Source organism: Andrena cerasifolii, chromosome 2 (assembly GCF_050908995.1).
Source record: "Andrena cerasifolii isolate SP2316 chromosome 2, iyAndCera1_principal, whole genome shotgun sequence".
NCBI lineage: Eukaryota > Metazoa > Arthropoda > Insecta > Hymenoptera > Andrenidae > Andrena > Andrena cerasifolii.
In genome coordinates this window covers 7,354,345-7,371,645 of record NC_135119.1, presented here as the reverse complement: position 1 = coordinate 7,371,645, position 17,301 = coordinate 7,354,345, and the positions used below count along the sequence as shown (strand labels likewise).

Sequence of the window (17,301 nt, the reverse complement as noted above, 5' to 3'; positions counted from 1 at the left end):
GACGCGTCCCGCCTGTGCGCGGCTATGATGTGTCTTTTACCGTCGCCCTGAGGCGGCGGAACGCATTTGAATCGCGCACATGCGAAAGGGTCGTTCGGCGGACCCGATAGGACTCGGGAAATCAGATTCCCTTCGTTTCTTCTCGCCCCTCGCCTGGCCCGATGGCGGCCGCAACATCGCTTGGCGCAACTGTATTTATCGGAGTAATCAAATCTCCAATATCCACTGTACGCTAAGAGTCGGATGAGTCGGGTCGCTTGGAAGCGGCAGCCAAGAGCGATGGAAGCAAGAGGCGGGTTCGTGGAAGTAAGTCGAAGGGCGATGGTTGCGGTTCAGAAGAAGCATGCTCGTAAAGTTTTAACTAGGAAAGATTTACGATTTCGCTGCGCTGCGAACGAACAATGCTTATAAACGTGATCACGGTTCTGCACAGTTTAAAGCCTTCACGGCGATGCATCACTCCAGTTACGTATTAGACGTTTGCATGAGCCCCCGGATATGCATAAATGCATCAGCGAAGCCTGCTTTAAACTAGCGAGAAACTTGCTGCGGAATCCCGTGTGCCTATTGTTCAGAACGATTTTATGCGTGACTCCCCCGCTATCTGTATATTAACGAGGGCCACCGTCAACGCGCTTTTTATTATACTTGCTAATTTAATGTATTCGAGGGTTAGAACGTATTTCTGGTACCCAGCCCGGGGACCAGCTGTACTCGCGCAAACACCCACCGTGGAACAAAAGCGGTTGCGAATTTTGGGCACGCGAAGGATCATCCTAGCGGAAGAACTGACCGTCGCGGCGTGCCGGACGAGCAACAGTTTGAAACGTAATCGATCGACCGCGTAACGAATAAGGGTATCCCGCAGAAGTTTACGCTGGGGGTGGACTGCGAAGGTGTCTTATTTATGTTGGCGCAGAAGTCGCGAGACACGATTCACTTCGAAGCAATTTCGCGCGAGGCAGGATTTCGCGTAGAAATGAGCTGAAACCTGAAATGGCAAGAATTGGTGCTGGAACCGAACTGAGTCGAGAGCTGGCAAGTGGACCGAGAAGTGGAATTTCAGCGAACCAAGGTAGGATCGGGGCTGGGACTGAATTAGCTAGAAAATCGTACACGGCCTTTATCGGGGATTTCGCAGTCACAGCGAGGGTGATAACGCGGGACGAAGTTTAGGAAACAGAGAGTCAGAATCACAGGTGCAAGCGCTGCGGTAACACAGGCTTCGGATGGCACGGGGAAAGTTCTGAGCGCGAGTGGAAAAATTTAGTTCCAACTGGCAGGAATTGGTACATCGCAAGCGCCAGATTCCAAGGGGATAATAAACCCGTGGCGTAAGCGACACTCCCGGTGCATTCTGGGGGTCGCGAACAGAGGCGAAAAGTCGACTAATGTACAGAGTGTTTCAGAACTGCGAGTAAACTTCTTAACTTGATAATGAACTTAATTGCAAACGGTTTAACGTGATAAACGTTTACGTTTATGGCATCCCCCTTTTTAATGCGCCAAAAAAGAAAATTGTTCTCTTTTCTGTTTTTCTTTCCTTTTCTTTCCTAGTTTTAGTTTTAGTTTTAGTTATTTACTTACGGTTGGGCTTCTAACAGTATTGTACTGCAGCCTCGCCTTTTACCTTCCCATGTTTTATGTTTTACTGTTCTTTGTATATTTACCAAGTTATAACGACGAATAATAATAATAATGATAATAAATGATCCAGCGAAAGGTGATAAATAACGACTCGCGTTTACTTAAAACAAACAACGCCACTGCTGCAAGTACCTACAGTGACTCGCATTAATATTCGGACACTTTTTAAAATCGCATAACTTTTTTAGAATTGGTCCAAACGACTTGAGTTTTTTTTTGAGAAGGCAGAAGGATTAGTTTGCTAAATGACGTATTTGGTCGTTTTGAAAAAAGTGTATTTGGTCGGAATAGCGATAAAAATAGTAAAGGTCGATTTTTAAACTTTTTTTGTGCGCTTGTAATGAAAATTAAAAAAAAATCATTTGTACATAGCAGTAAGTTGTATACGTGCCTAAAATTTCATCAAAATCGGTTAACGTTGCTCCGAGCCACAAACGTTTAAAGATCGCAGAATAAGGTCGAGAATCGCGAAAATTCCCGAAATCAGCGATTTTCGACCTTATTCTGCGATCTTTAAACGTTTGTAGCTCGGAGCAACGTTACCCGATTTTGATGAAATTTTAGGCACGTATACAACTTACTGCAATCTACAAACTTTTTTTTTTAATTTTCATTACAAGCTCCCAAAAAAATTATAAAAATCGACCTTTACTATTCTTTTCGCTATTCCAACCAAATACATTTTTTTTCAAAACGACCAAATACGTCATTTAGCAAACTAATCCTTCTAGCTTCTGAAAAAAACTCAAGTCGTTTGGACGAATTCTAAAAAAGTTATGCGATTTTAAAAAGTGTCCGAACATTAATGCGAGTCACTGTAGGCATGCAAGGTACCAATCATTCTGTAACATGTCCAGCCATGTAAGCATCGACCGATCTCCTATCTAGAGAACTGAGTATCCCAAAAACGGACATCATACCTTCATTTGTCCCTCTTCACGAGCCCCACTTTAGCCAGCCAAGTTTCCACCTATATTCTTACAGCACCCCGTAGATCGAGCTTGCCAGATCGATGGAGAAAGTCGGACGATAATGGGGCGGCGAGCGGCGAGCCCTCAAAGGCCGACGAAAAAGTGGAGGCCGGGTGTGTGGGCCGGGTCTGTGCACAGTTCCCTTCGCGTATAAGCCCCGGTCCGCACTCCGTAGCGGCGCGTACCGGTAGTATTGTTTGGAAAGCAGCTCATCGCCAAGAGGCTCTCGTTAAATCTCCAAGAACTTTGTTCGCTCGCCTGCTCGTTCGCTCGAGATCAATACGGCCCACCCCCGTGTTCGGCTACACGTGTAGCTACATGACAAAAGTTCTGAACTTTTGACCCGACCGACGACCATTGTACGCCGACACACGCTCCGTCCCGGCAATCCCCTGTCCGTGAGTCCCGTCGCGCGTCCGCGTCCCAGCTCCTACGGACGCAAGCCGCGAGGCCTTGCGAGGGGTGGCATTACCGTTCTGCATGCGCCCGCGTATCGTACAATGCACGAGGCTGTTTTGAAAAGGTAATGCAATTCATAATGAGGTGTCGCGATGCGTTTCGCCGGTGTTTGCGCGCTCCAAGGTGTAGAGGCGGGCGAAAATAACAATGCTCGCAACCGTTAATAATCATAAAAATGCTAATGTTAACGGCGGCGCCGGGGCGCGGGAGGGCGGCGGCGGCGGGACCGTCGGGATATTAATGGAGAACGGCCGGCCAGCGTGGGAAGCAATAATAAGAATAATGGAAACACCGACGACAGTAATGAGAACGATAATAGCAAGGGAACACAGCGAAACGAACAGTATTGCAGTTGTGACAGCCGCGCGGCGTGCCACCGCGTAAAATTGTTTAACGAGATCTTCCGGCTCCGTCGCGCGACGTACAAAAGTCAGGCGCTCAAACGTGCTCTCGATACGAATTAAGAAACTGCTTCGAGAAACGTTTGTTTTCATCGGACTTCGCTATGGGGGCTGATAGAAAAATGCCAAGCAACATTCTTCTGACGGATAACAGAGATTCGGAGCATGAAGATTCGCCTACCCCGTCGACAGCTCGTACTTTTCTTTGATAAACGATGCGTCGTACAGGTCGCCTCCAGACCGTTCCGGCCCAAAGAACCTTCGTACTGTTTCGCGAATCCCGAGCGTCGTCTAGAAAATCCTCTCCCCCCGAATATCATTCCGCTTCCCAGCGGGGCTAAATCCTATCTAGCACCGGAAGTGGATCGTTTCCGCAAACGTCGCTCCCTCCTTCCCCACCGTAAAGCCGATGTGCTTCGCGGGGACCGTTCCCGACGCACGTTTATTGCCGTCCTCGAAAGAGAAGCATTTCTTTTCGAAAAGGAAACTTTGCCACCCCCCTCCGAGCGTTGGAACGGAGGCAAGTATCGATAAAGAGAGGAGCATCTTCGCGGCGGGGCGATGTCGCGGTATCCACGATCGCGGGATAAAATTTCCTTACGGAGCGCAGCAATAACCGGAGAGGGGTAGCGAGGAAGTAATACGCGAGCTGGAGCTGCGAGAACGGGCTGCTCAGCGGGATACGTAATTTTATCGATCCTCTTCCCGCCGTGGCTTCGTTCCCGTGCATACGCGACGCAATTCCCTAGCATTCTCTATAGAATAATAACAAAAATAGAGGGGGGGGGGGAAGAGAGAACACGTCCGGTACAAAGATGCGTTCTCCCGCGAGAAAGGAGAGGAGAAAAAAAAAAAAAGAGTACTTCTATTGATCCGCATACTCCGGCGGCGCTCTGTTCCACCGACGGATAAATCTGGCGTTTAGCCGCGGCGTACAGCGACGTATCTACAGGTGGAGGCGCCTGCGCGACGCCGCTCGTTCGTAGATGTCACTCATACCCGCGCCACCCCACAGGAGAGCTGTCCCTCTACGACTCTACGGTATTCATGCCACGCGCGCTGCACTTCCAGCCAGGACCGAGGAATTCTTCTATATCAATTCACCCACTGGATGTACGTACTCTCCCCTTCCCACCGACCGCGCCAACTCTTTCAACGTTCTCCCCCCAACCTTCGACGCGTTTTTGACGCTCGTGGCCTCATTTACGCATCTTTTCGTACCGCTAATAGGACGGGGCTGGAATTGTGCATCGAGGCCGCCGGTTTATTTCTGGCGGATATTAAGCATCGCTGTACGCCCCGCTTAAATACGCGGTCCTTTCTCCGCCTCGGCATGCCGGGGCTCTTTCGTTTCTAACCCTTTGAATACTGCGGAAGCACATGTACACGTACGCTCGGTCGATCGGCGCAGTCTGTGCGACGAACGCCCACGGGCGTTCGGCGAATACGATTTAACAGTTACGACCGGAGGATCTCGGAATGTGACTTAGCGTCGAGCGTACCGAAGCGTCGGCGTTGAAAGGGTTGGATGTAGTTGTGATTTAAGTCCCGTTGTTTGAACTATGCGGTTGACACGCGACTGATGGTTAATCGCACGATGCCGCAGAGTTTCACGCCGTGAGAGAACTTTCACGTGTACGTGTGCGTGCTCGATAGGTTATACGCAAGCGTTTCGGTACCTGGCTTCAAACATCGCGTACGGTGTTTCGCCGATGGGGAATTCATAGTCAGGTTTATTCCGACGGATGCGTTCAGTTTAAAAGCATTTTCACCACGGGGCTTAAATCAATTACATTAAGGAAGCTCGATACCGGGCCGGTCGCAATCCTGCTGATGGAACTTTTCCATCGCGGGCGAGGGGGTGTTCCAGGGTAAACATCAATCTCGCAAAGTGTAAATCATTCCACTCACCCTATGCGGCTGGTTCCGTCGAGCTTGCCTCGTAAAGTAACAATCTTCGCGGCCACTATACGGCACAGCCACCGCCGCGTCAACACTCGCCACCCTCGCTCAGTGACACGGGACCCCCTTGTCCATTTTCGCATCGGCGTGATTAACGATCTTACCGAGAACGATCGTACCGCGAGGCGTAAAACAGTTTACCTGTACCAGCAATTCTGTCCCAAGACTGAGTCGCTCGGACTACGTTGGAGATTTCATAGTTTCAACGAGTAATCGGCAATCGATCCGATCGACGAGTCGCGGCGTGAATCGAAGCGTCGCTACCCTAGATCGATGATCGGACCAGCGCGATATGGAGAGGCGCGAGTTTTGTTTAAAGAAACGCACGGATGCACACGTGAGGTTGTTGTGCACGCGCGTGCAATCGCGAACGGGAAGCGTAGGGGTGTGAAACCTACCAACCGCAGTGATAGCTTGGGGTGTACTGAACATGAGGAGAGGGTTGGGAAACGACGTGGAATCCAATCTAACCTTACCCAACGGCATGGTAGTGGCGCAGCGTGCGCCCCTGACAGCGCCTGCGTTCACCACGGATACGTTCAAACTTTTCCGGCGATTTAAGCAATTAGGAAGGAAAGCGGATGCTGGGATTAACTAATGCCTTCGATTCCAATTGGACAACCGTTACTTTCCCGCCGAAAGTACTTGGACCCGTCGGGGGAATCGGCCGCGTTACGATTTCTTACCGGATTTACGAACGCGACGAAGTTCAACGTTCTGCGGTCAATGGATTCGAACTTTCCGCAAGTTTGAACGCCAGTATCGGGGTATCGAATCCACCAACTGCGGATCAGAGCTTGTTAACCAATTGAATCACTTCGTTACAACGAAACGTATAATTTTCTTCTAATTGGTTGGATAAATCGCGGGTAAAAGGCGAATGAAAGGTTTAAGTGGTACGGAGTAATAGCTGATTGAATGAATATACCCTGGCAAGTTGGTTATATGATTTGTATTTACTATTTGACTGGGTGATATGGAATAAGTTTACAATGTTATCGACATTGCAGCACCATTTGAAGTTGTTCGAAGTCTATGTTCTAACCGTATAGAGCGCTGCGAGCAAATGCAAGGTTTGCAACTGTTGGTCATTTCCGAGTTTACAAATACCACAGACGAGGTATAGGATAGACCTTTTTTTACCTGAAGATCCGCCCCCGGGAGAGGGACGAGGTTATGTAGGGATTGCACCCACTAAATACTCTAGGGTGGCCTCCTGACTGGGAGGTCCGCACGGCGGGGAGGAGGACTTGGGCGAGATCCAAACAGAACGATGCGTTCGCCACCTCCCCCGTGGTGCATTGGTACCTCTCCTGCCACAAAAATGTGGTAAAGTGTCACCGAAGGACGACAAGTGCCTTTACCAATTTATGTGTGTTTCCATCTTTGTCTAGGGGAGTGCTAAACGTCTCTCCTTTCATACTACACAATATATAGGATAGACCTATCAACCAATGCATTTCTCTGTCACCGCTTTGGGGGGTCCTAGAACCCTCTTGCCATATTAGTGTCGCATGCAACGTTACCGGTGAAGTCTCGAAACAGATTGTAACGCTACACGTGGTAGGAATTAGAATTCAACAGAAGTCTAACAGAATTATTTGTAAAGCGCGGGTTTTGAATGACCTAATTTTACACTTCTTGAGTTCTAATTTGTACCACAGACGAGGTATAGGATAGACTTATCACCTTATGGATGTTGGTGTCGCTACTCAAACTGTATTGCCGACTCATAATTTGAGGTCTGAATGTAGTGGCATCTGCTCATGAACAGCGTCCAACTCAGCAACTACTCTGAAATGTGTTGAAATGCTGAAAGGTGTGCGCGTACTTGTATACGTGTGACTTATTTAGAGAGAGAGTTTGACATAAGAGGGTAGGCTTTTGTTACGCTATGCTTTGGCTCGGTTTGTCAACGACTCACGCGGATTTCTCTCCCAAAATCCATTTCGTGGATCAAGACACTATGGCGCTCAGAAAAGTATAAAAAATTCACGCTGTTACTGATATTCCCACAAGTTTCTAATGTACCGTTTAATCATTCCAGTGAAGTAATAATAATTGGATTCCGTTTGCCTCTAATATTAGTTTGCCGCCAACACTGAAAAACCGATTTTTTCGTCGTTTTTTCCGTGTCAGAGTAATGTCAGGGGCATAACAGTTTCAAATGATTCGGTTTTTTCAGTTTCTTTAATTCCTATGATGTTTTGCTGTACGCATAAACATTGAAGATCGCATAAAACGCTTATTTTATGAAGCAATTCGACGTATAAGTTACTCTGACACGGAAAAAACGACGAAAAATCGGTTTTTAATTTTTTTAACTGCGGCGCACCGAATTGAAAAATCTGAAAAAATTGAGGACAATAGTAACAATCATACGTACTTCCTGTAAAAATATAATTATCGTGCCAAGCCTGCTTCGATACACAATCGGCATTTTTCGGCATTTTTCGGCATTTTTTGGCGTTTTTTATTTTTCACAGCTTGGTTTTTCAATTTAAAAATCTGAAACAATTCTCTAATATGTGCCCCGATAACAGAAATGTCTCTGATTTTTTTCAAAATTTTTCATCGCCTAGTATAGGAGAAATTCGGCAAAAACCTGATTTCCTATTTTTGCCATCTCTTTCGACGGCATGTTCTCCTGTTACAAAGCCCAATTTTGTGCATTCTGAAAATTTTTGCCAGATTTTGGCCCAGGTATCAGGAGAACATGAAGCGAAAAGAGGTATTCTGAATTTCAGCTTCAAAGGCCTCGCCTTAAAGTTGCAAATAAGAGGCGCTAAGAGCTTGGGTTTTCAATTTAAAAATCTGAAAAAAATTCAGGACAATAGTAACAATCATACGTACTTCCTGTAAAAATATAATTATCGTGCCAAGCCTGCTTCGATACACAATCGGCAATTTTCGGCATTTTTTGGCGTTTTTTATTTTTCACAGCTTGGTTTTTCAATTTAAAAATCTGAAAAAAATTCAGGACAATAGTAACAATCATACGTACTTCCTGTAAAAATATAATTATCGTGCCAAGCCTGCTTCGATACACAATCGGCATTTTTCGGCATTTTTCGGCATTTTTTGGCGTTTTTTATTTTTCACAGCTTGGTTTTTCAATTTAAAAATCTGAAACAATTCTCTAATATGTGCCCCGATAACAGAAATGTCTCTGATTTTTTTCAAAATTTTTCATCGCCTAGTATAGGAGAAATTCGGCAAGAACCTGATTTCCTATTTTTGCCATCTCTTTCGACGGCATGTTCTCCTGTTACAAAGCCCAATTTTGTGCATTCTGAAAATTTTTGCCAGATTTTGGCCCAGGTATCAGGAGAACATGAAGCGAAAAGAGGTATTCTGAATTTCAGCTTCGAAGGCATCCTCGATTCTCTCTCCGAAGACATTACTTAGTGCCACCTCTTTCGACATCATGTTCTCCTGTTACAAAGCCCAATTTTGTGCATTCTGAAAATTTTTGCCAGATTTTGGCCCAGGTATCAGGAGAACATGAAGCGAAAAGAGGTATTCTGAATTTCAGCTTCGAAGGCATCCTCGATTCTCTCTCCGAAGACATTACTTAGTGCCACCTCTTTCGACATCATGTTCTCCTGTTACAAAGCCCAATTTTGTGCATTCTGAAAATTTTTGCCAGATTTTGGCCCAGGTATCAGGAGAACATGAAGCGAAAAGAGGTATTCTGAATTTCAGCTTCGAAGGCATCCTCGATTCTCTCTCCGAAGACATTACTTAGTGCCACCTCTTTCGACATCATGTTCTCCTGTTACAAAGCCCAATTTTGTGCATTCTGAAAATTTTTGCCAGATCTTGGCCCAGGTATCAGGAGAACATGAAGCGAAAAGAGGTATTCTGAATTTCAGCTTTAAAGGCCTCGCCTTAAAGTTGCAAATAAGAGGCGCTAAGAGCTTGGTTTTTCAATTTAAAAATCTGAAAAAAATTCAGGACAATAGTAACAATCATACGTACTTCCTGTAAAAATATAATTATCGTGCCAAGCCTGCTTCGATACACAATCGGCAATTTTCGGCATTTTTTGGCGTTTTTTATTTTTCACAGCTTGGTTTTTCAATTTAAAAATCTGAAAAAAATTCAGGACAATAGTAACAATCATACGTACTTCCTGTAAAAATATAATTATCGTGCCAAGCCTGCTTCGATACACAATCGGCAATTTTCGGCATTTTTTGGCGTTTTTTATTTTTCACAGCTTGGTTTTTCAATTTAAAAATCTGAAAAAAATTCAGGACAATAGTAACAATCATACGTACTTCCTGTAAAAATATAATTATCGTGCCAAGCCTGCTTCGATACACAATCGGCATTTTTCGGCATTTTTTGGCGTTTTTTATTTTTCACAGCTTGGTTTTTCAATTTAAAAATCTGAAAAAAATTCAGGACAATAGTAACAATCATACGTACTTCCTGTAAAAATATAATTATCGTGCCAAGCCTGCTTCGATACACAATCGGCATTTTTCCGCATTTTTTGGCGTTTTTTATTTTTCACAGCTTGGTTTTTCAATTTAAAAATCTGAAAAAATTTCAGGACAATAGTAACAATCATACGTACTTCCTGTAAAAATATAATTATCGTGCCAAGCCTGCTTCGATACACAATCGGCATTTTTCGGCATTTTTTGGCGTTTTTTATTTTTCACAGCTTGGTTTTTCAATTTAAAAATCTGAAAAAAATTCAGGACAATAGTAACAATCATACGTACTTCCCGTAAAAATATAATTATCGTGCCAAGTCTGCTTCGATACACAATCGGCATTTTTCGGCATTTTTTGGCGTTTTTTATTTTTCACAGCTTGGTTTTTCAATTTAAAAATCTGAAAAAAATTCAGGACAATAGTAACAATCATACGTACTTCCTGTAAAAATATAATTATCGTGCCAAGCCTGCTTCGATACACAATCGGCATTTTTCCGCATTTTTTGGCGTTTTTTATTTTTCACAGCTTGGTTTTTCAATTTAAAAATCTGAAAAAAATTCAGGACAATAGTAACAATCATACGTACTTCCTGTAAAAATATAATTATCGTGCCAAGCCTGCTTCGATACACAATCGGCATTTTTCCGCATTTTTTGGCGTTTTTTATTTTTCACAGCTTGGTTTTTCAATTTAAAAATCTGAAAAAATTTCAGGACAATAGTAACAATCATACGTACTTCCTGTAAAAATATAATTATCGTGCCAAGCCTGCTTCGATACACAATCGGCATTTTTCGGCATTTTTTGGCGTTTTTTATTTTTCACAGCTTGGTTTTTCAATTTAAAAATCTGAAAAAAATTCAGGACAATAGTAACAATCATACGTACTTCCCGTAAAAATATAATTATCGTGCCAAGTCTGCTTCGATACACAATCGGCATTTTTCGGCATTTTTTGGCGTTTTTTATTTTTCACAGCTTGGTTTTTCAATTTAAAAATCTGAAAAAAATTCAGGACAATAGTAACAATCATACGTACTTCCTGTAAAAATATAATTATCGTGCCAAGCCTGCTTCGATACACAATCGGCATTTTTCCGCATTTTTTGGCGTTTTTTATTTTTCACAGCTTGGTTTTTCAATTTAAAAATCTGAAAAAAATTCAGGACAATAGTAACAATCATACGTACTTCCTGTAAAAATATAATTATCGTGCCAAGCCTGCTTCGATACACAATCGGCATTTTTCGGCATTTTTCGGCATTTTTTGGCGTTTTTTATTTTTCACAGCTTGGTTTTTCAATTTAAAAATCTGAAACAATTCTCTAATATGTGCCCCGATAACAGAAATGTCTCTGATTTTTTTCAAAATTTTTCATCGCCTAGTATAGGAGAAATTCGGCAAGAACCTGATTTCCTATTTTTGCCATCTCTTTCGACGGCATGTTCTCCTGTTACAAAGCCCAATTTTGTGCATTCTGAAAATTTTTGCCAGATTTTGGCCCAGGTATCAGGAGAACATGAAGCGAAAAGAGGTATTCTGAATTTCAGCTTCGAAGGCATCCTCGATTCTCTCTCCGAAGACATTACTTAGTGCCACCTCTTTCGACATCATGTTCTCCTGTTACAAAGCCCAATTTTGTGCATTCTGAAAATTTTTGCCAGATTTTGGCCCAGGTATCAGGAGAACATGAAGCGAAAAGAGGTATTCTGAATTTCAGCTTCGAAGGCATCCTCGATTCTCTCTCCGAAGACATTACTTAGTGCCACCTCTTTCGACATCATGTTCTCCTGTTACAAAGCCCAATTTTGTGCATTCTGAAAATTTTTGCCAGATCTTGGCCCAGGTATCAGGAGAACATGAAGCGAAAAGAGGTATTCTGAATTTCAGCTTCAAAGGCCTCGCCTTAAAGTTGCAAATAAGAGGCGCTAAGAGCTTGGTTTTTCAATTTAAAAATCTGAAAAAAATTCAGGACAATAGTAACAATCATACGTACTTCCTGTAAAAATATAATTATCGTGCCAAGCCTGCTTCGATACACAATCGGCAATTTTCGGCATTTTTTGGCGTTTTTTATTTTTCACAGCTTGGTTTTTCAATTTAAAAATCTGAAAAAAATTCAGGACAATAGTAACAATCATACGTACTTCCTGTAAAAATATAATTATCGTGCCAAGCCTGCTTCGATACACAATCGGCATTTTTCGGCATTTTTTGGCGTTTTTTATTTTTCACAGCTTGGTTTTTCAATTTAAAAATCTGAAACAATTCTCTAATATGTGCCCCGATAACAGAAATGTCTCTGATTTTTTTCAAAATTTTTCATCGCCTAGTATAGGAGAAATTCGGCAAGAACCTGATTTCCTATTTTTGCCATCTCTTTCGACGGCATGTTCTCCTGTTACAAAGCCCAATTTTGTGCATTCTGAAAATTTTTGCCAGATTTTGGCCCAGGTATCAGGAGAACATGAAGCGAAAAGAGGTATTCTGAATTTCAGCTTCGAAGGCATCCTCGATTCTCTCTCCGAAGACGTTACTTAGTGCCACCTCTTTCGACATCATGTTCTCCTGTTACAAAGCCCAATTTTGTGCATTCTGAAAATTTTTGCCAGATCTTGGCCCAGGTATCAGGAGAACATGAAGCGAAAAGAGGTATTCTGAATTTCAGCTTCGAAGGCATCCTCGATTCTCTCTCCGAAGACATTACTTAGTGCCACCTCTTTCGACATCATGTTCTCCTGTTACAAAGCCCAATTTTGTGCATTCTGAAAATTTTTGCCAGATTTTGGCCCAGGTATCAGGAGAACATGAAGCGAAAAGAGGTATTCTGAATTTCAGCTTCGAAGGCATCCTCGATTCTCTCTCCGAAGACATTACTTAGTGCCACCTCTTTCGACATCATGTTCTCCTGTTACAAAGCCCAATTTTGTGCATTCTGAAAATTTTTGCCAGATCTTGGCCCAGGTATCAGGAGAACATGAAGCGAAAAGAGGTATTCTGAATTTCAGCTTTAAAGGCCTCGCCTTAAAGTTGCAAATAAGAGGCGCTAAGAGCTTGGTTTTTCAATTTAAAAATCTGAAAAAAATTCAGGACAATAGTAACAATCATACGTACTTCCTGTAAAAATATAATTATCGTGCCAAGCCTGCTTCGATACACAATCGGCAATTTTCGGCATTTTTTGGCGTTTTTTATTTTTCACAGCTTGGTTTTTCAATTTAAAAATCTGAAAAAAATTCAGGACAATAGTAACAATCATACGTACTTCCTGTAAAAATATAATTATCGTGCCAAGCCTGCTTCGATACACAATCGGCAATTTTCGGCATTTTTTGGCGTTTTTTATTTTTCACAGCTTGGTTTTTCAATTTAAAAATCTGAAAAAAATTCAGGACAATAGTAACAATCATACGTACTTCCTGTAAAAATATAATTATCGTGCCAAGCCTGCTTCGATACACAATCGGCATTTTTCGGCATTTTTTGGCGTTTTTTATTTTTCACAGCTTGGTTTTTCAATTTAAAAATCTGAAAAAAATTCAGGACAATAGTAACAATCATACGTACTTCCTGTAAAAATATAATTATCGTGCCAAGCCTGCTTCGATACACAATCGGCATTTTTCCGCATTTTTTGGCGTTTTTTATTTTTCACAGCTTGGTTTTTCAATTTAAAAATCTGAAAAAATTTCAGGACAATAGTAACAATCATACGTACTTCCTGTAAAAATATAATTATCGTGCCAAGCCTGCTTCGATACACAATCGGCATTTTTCGGCATTTTTTGGCGTTTTTTATTTTTCACAGCTTGGTTTTTCAATTTAAAAATCTGAAAAAAATTCAGGACAATAGTAACAATCATACGTACTTCCCGTAAAAATATAATTTTCGTGCCAAGTCTGCTTCGATACACAATCGGCATTTTTCGGCATTTTTTGGCGTTTTTTATTTTTCACAGCTTGGTTTTTCAATTTAAAAATCTGAAAAAAATTCAGGACAATAGTAACAATCATACGTACTTCCTGTAAAAATATAATTATCGTGCCAAGCCTGCTTCGATACACAATCGGCATTTTTCCGCATTTTTTGGCGTTTTTTATTTTTCACAGCTTGGTTTTTCAATTTAAAAATCTGAAAAAAATTCAGGACAATAGTAACAATCATACGTACTTCCTGTAAAAATATAATTATCGTGCCAAGCCTGCTTCGATACACAATCGGCATTTTTCCGCATTTTTTGGCGTTTTTTATTTTTCACAGCTTGGTTTTTCAATTTAAAAATCTGAAAAAATTTCAGGACAATAGTAACAATCATACGTACTTCCTGTAAAAATATAATTATCGTGCCAAGCCTGCTTCGATACACAATCGGCATTTTTCGGCATTTTTTGGCGTTTTTTATTTTTCACAGCTTGGTTTTTCAATTTAAAAATCTGAAAAAAATTCAGGACAATAGTAACAATCATACGTACTTCCCGTAAAAATATAATTATCGTGCCAAGTCTGCTTCGATACACAATCGGCATTTTTCGGCATTTTTTGGCGTTTTTTATTTTTCACAGCTTGGTTTTTCAATTTAAAAATCTGAAAAAAATTCAGGACAATAGTAACAATCATACGTACTTCCTGTAAAAATATAATTATCGTGCCAAGCCTGCTTCGATACACAATCGGCATTTTTCCGCATTTTTTGGCGTTTTTTATTTTTCACAGCTTGGTTTTTCAATTTAAAAATCTGAAAAAAATTCAGGACAATAGTAACAATCATACGTACTTCCTGTAAAAATATAATTATCGTGCCAAGCCTGCTTCGATACACAATCGGCATTTTTCCGCATTTTTTGGCGTTTTTTATTTTTCACAGCTTGGTTTTTCAATTTAAAAATCTGAAACAATTCTCTAATATGTGCCCCGATAACAGAAATGTCTCTGATTTTTTTCAAAATTTTTCATCGCCTAGTATAGGAGAAATTCGGCAAAAACCTGATTTCCTATTTTTGCCATCTCTTTCGACGGCATGTTCTCCTGTTACAAAGCCCAATTTTGTGCATTCTGAAAATTTTTGCCAGATTTTGGCCCAGGTATCAGGAGAACATGAAGCGAAAAGAGGTATTCTGAATTTCAGCTTCGAAGGCATCCTCGATTCTCTCTCCGAAGACGTTACTTAGTGCCACCTCTTTCGACATCATGTTCTCCTGTTACAAAGCCCAATTTTGTGTATTCTGAAAATTTTTGCCAGATTTTGGCCCAGGTATCAGGAGAACATGAAGCGAAAAGAGGTATTCTGAATTTCAGCTTCGAAGGCATCCTCGATTCTCTCTCCGAAGACGTTACTTAGTGCCACCTCTTTCGACATCATGTTCTCCTGTTACAAAGCCCAATTTTGTGCATTCTGAAAATTTTTGCCAGATCTTGGCCCAGGTATCAGGAGAACATGAAGCGAAAAGAGGTATTCTGAATTTCAGCTTCGAAGGCATCCTCGATTCTCTCTCCGAAGACATTACTTAGTGCCACCTCTTTCGACATCATGTTCTCCTGTTACAAAGCCCAATTTTGTGCATTCTGAAAATTTTTGCCAGATTTTGGCCCAGGTATCAGGAGAACATGAAGCGAAAAGAGGTATTCTGAATTTCAGCTTCGAAGGCATCCTCGATTCTCTCTCCGAAGACGTTACTTAGTGCCACCTCTTTCGACATCATGTTCTCCTGTTACAAAGCCCAATTTTGTGCATTCTGTTAATTTTTGCCAGATCTTGGCCCAGGTATCAGGAGAACATGAAGCGAAAAGAGGTATTCTGAATTTCAGCTTCAAAGGCCTCGCCTTAAAGTTGCAAATAAGAGGCGCTGAGAGCTTGGTTTTTCAATTTAAAAATCTGAAAAAAATTCAGGACAATAGTAACAATCATACGTACTTACAGTAAAAATATAATTATAGTGCCAAGCCTGCTTCGATACACAATCGGCATTTTTCAGCATTTTTTGGCGTTCTTTATTTTTCACAGCTTGGTTTTTCAATTTAAAAATCTGAAACAATTCTCTAATATGTGCCCCGATAACAGAAATGTCTTTGATTTTTTTCAAAATTTTGCATCCCCTATTATAGGAGAAATTCGGCAAAAACCTGATTTCCTATTTTTGCCCTTTACTACCCTCCGGGTGGAGATACGAAGTTGAAAATTGCCACAAATGTTTCTTTTTTAATAAGCTTTCGAATGATTCATCGTGAGTCGAATTCGGTTCAAGGACACATTTGACCATCTTAACCGGCTATACCCTTTAGTATACCTCTTTCCACTTCATGTTCTCTTGATATATTGGCCAAAATCTGGCGAAAATTTTCAGAATGCATAAAATTGGGCTTTGTAACGGGAGAACATGCCGTCGAAAGAGATGGCACAAAGTAACGTCTTCGGAGAGACAATCGAGGATGCCTTCGAAGCTGAAATTCAGAATACCTCTTTTCGCTTCATGTTCTCCTGATACTTGGGCCAAAATCTGGCGAAAATTTTCAGAATGCACAAAATTGGGCTTTGTAACAGGAGAATATGCCGTCGAAAGAGATGGCACAAAGTAACGTCTTCGGAGAGAGAATCGAGGATGCCTTCGAAGCTGAAATTCAGAATACCTCTTTTCGCTTCATGTTCTCCTGATACCTGGGCCAAATTCTGGCATAAATTTTCAGAATGCACAAAATTGGGCTTTGTACTAGGAGAACATGATGTCGAAAGAGGTGGCACTAAATAAAGTCTTCGGAGAGAGAATCGAGGATGCCTTCGAAGCTGAAATTCAGAATACCTCTTTTCGCTTCATGTTCTCCTGATACCTGGGCCAAAATCTGGCAAAAATTTTCAGAATGCACAAAATTGGGCTTTGTAACAGGAGAACATGATGTCGAAAGAGGTGGCACTAAGTAACGTCTTCGGAGAGAGAATCGAGGATGCCTTCGAAGCTGAACTTCAGGGTACCTCCTTCGCTTCGTGTTCTCCTTATACCTGGGCCAAAATCTGGTAAAAATTTTGAGAACGCCCTAAAATTTGGCTATGTACTAGGAGAACATGATGTCGAAAGAGGTGGCACTAAGTAACGTCTTCGGAGAGAGAATCGAGGATGCCTTCGAAGCTGAAATTCAGAATACCTCTTTTCGCTTCATGTTCTCCTGATACCTGGGCCAAAATCTGGCGAACATTTTCAGAATGCACAAAATTGGGTTTTGTAACAGGAGAACATGCCGTCGAAAGAGATGGCACAAAGTAATGTCTCCGGAGAGCAAATTAAAGAGCGAGAAGTGATAAACAAACTATTACAAAATGTCCTCGGATCCCGAAAACTACGAATACAAATTTTACGAAAACGTTTCATTTCCTTGATTTCAATAATTTATGACACTTTTTAATATTTTTCGACGTAC

General features: G+C 41.8%; 1 protein-coding gene and 1 non-coding gene across 2 annotated transcripts in view; both read right to left on the bottom strand.

The window, feature by feature from the left end:
• Positions 1 to 5,876, bottom strand: part of Fstl5 (follistatin-like 5) — a 65,424-nt gene extending 59,548 nt beyond the window's left edge. Inside the window, exon 1 of the mRNA XM_076807320.1 lies at positions 5,390 to 5,876. The gene's annotated coding sequence lies outside the window, so the exon portion shown is untranslated. The remainder of the gene's footprint in view (positions 1 to 5,389) is intronic.
• Positions 5,877 to 6,758: 882 nt separating this feature from the next.
• Positions 6,759 to 6,868, bottom strand: LOC143366539 (U6atac minor spliceosomal RNA). The gene has a single exon (XR_013084760.1). It is a non-coding gene; the product is annotated as a U6atac minor spliceosomal RNA (small nuclear RNA).
• Positions 6,869 to 17,301: the final 10,433 nt, after the last annotated feature.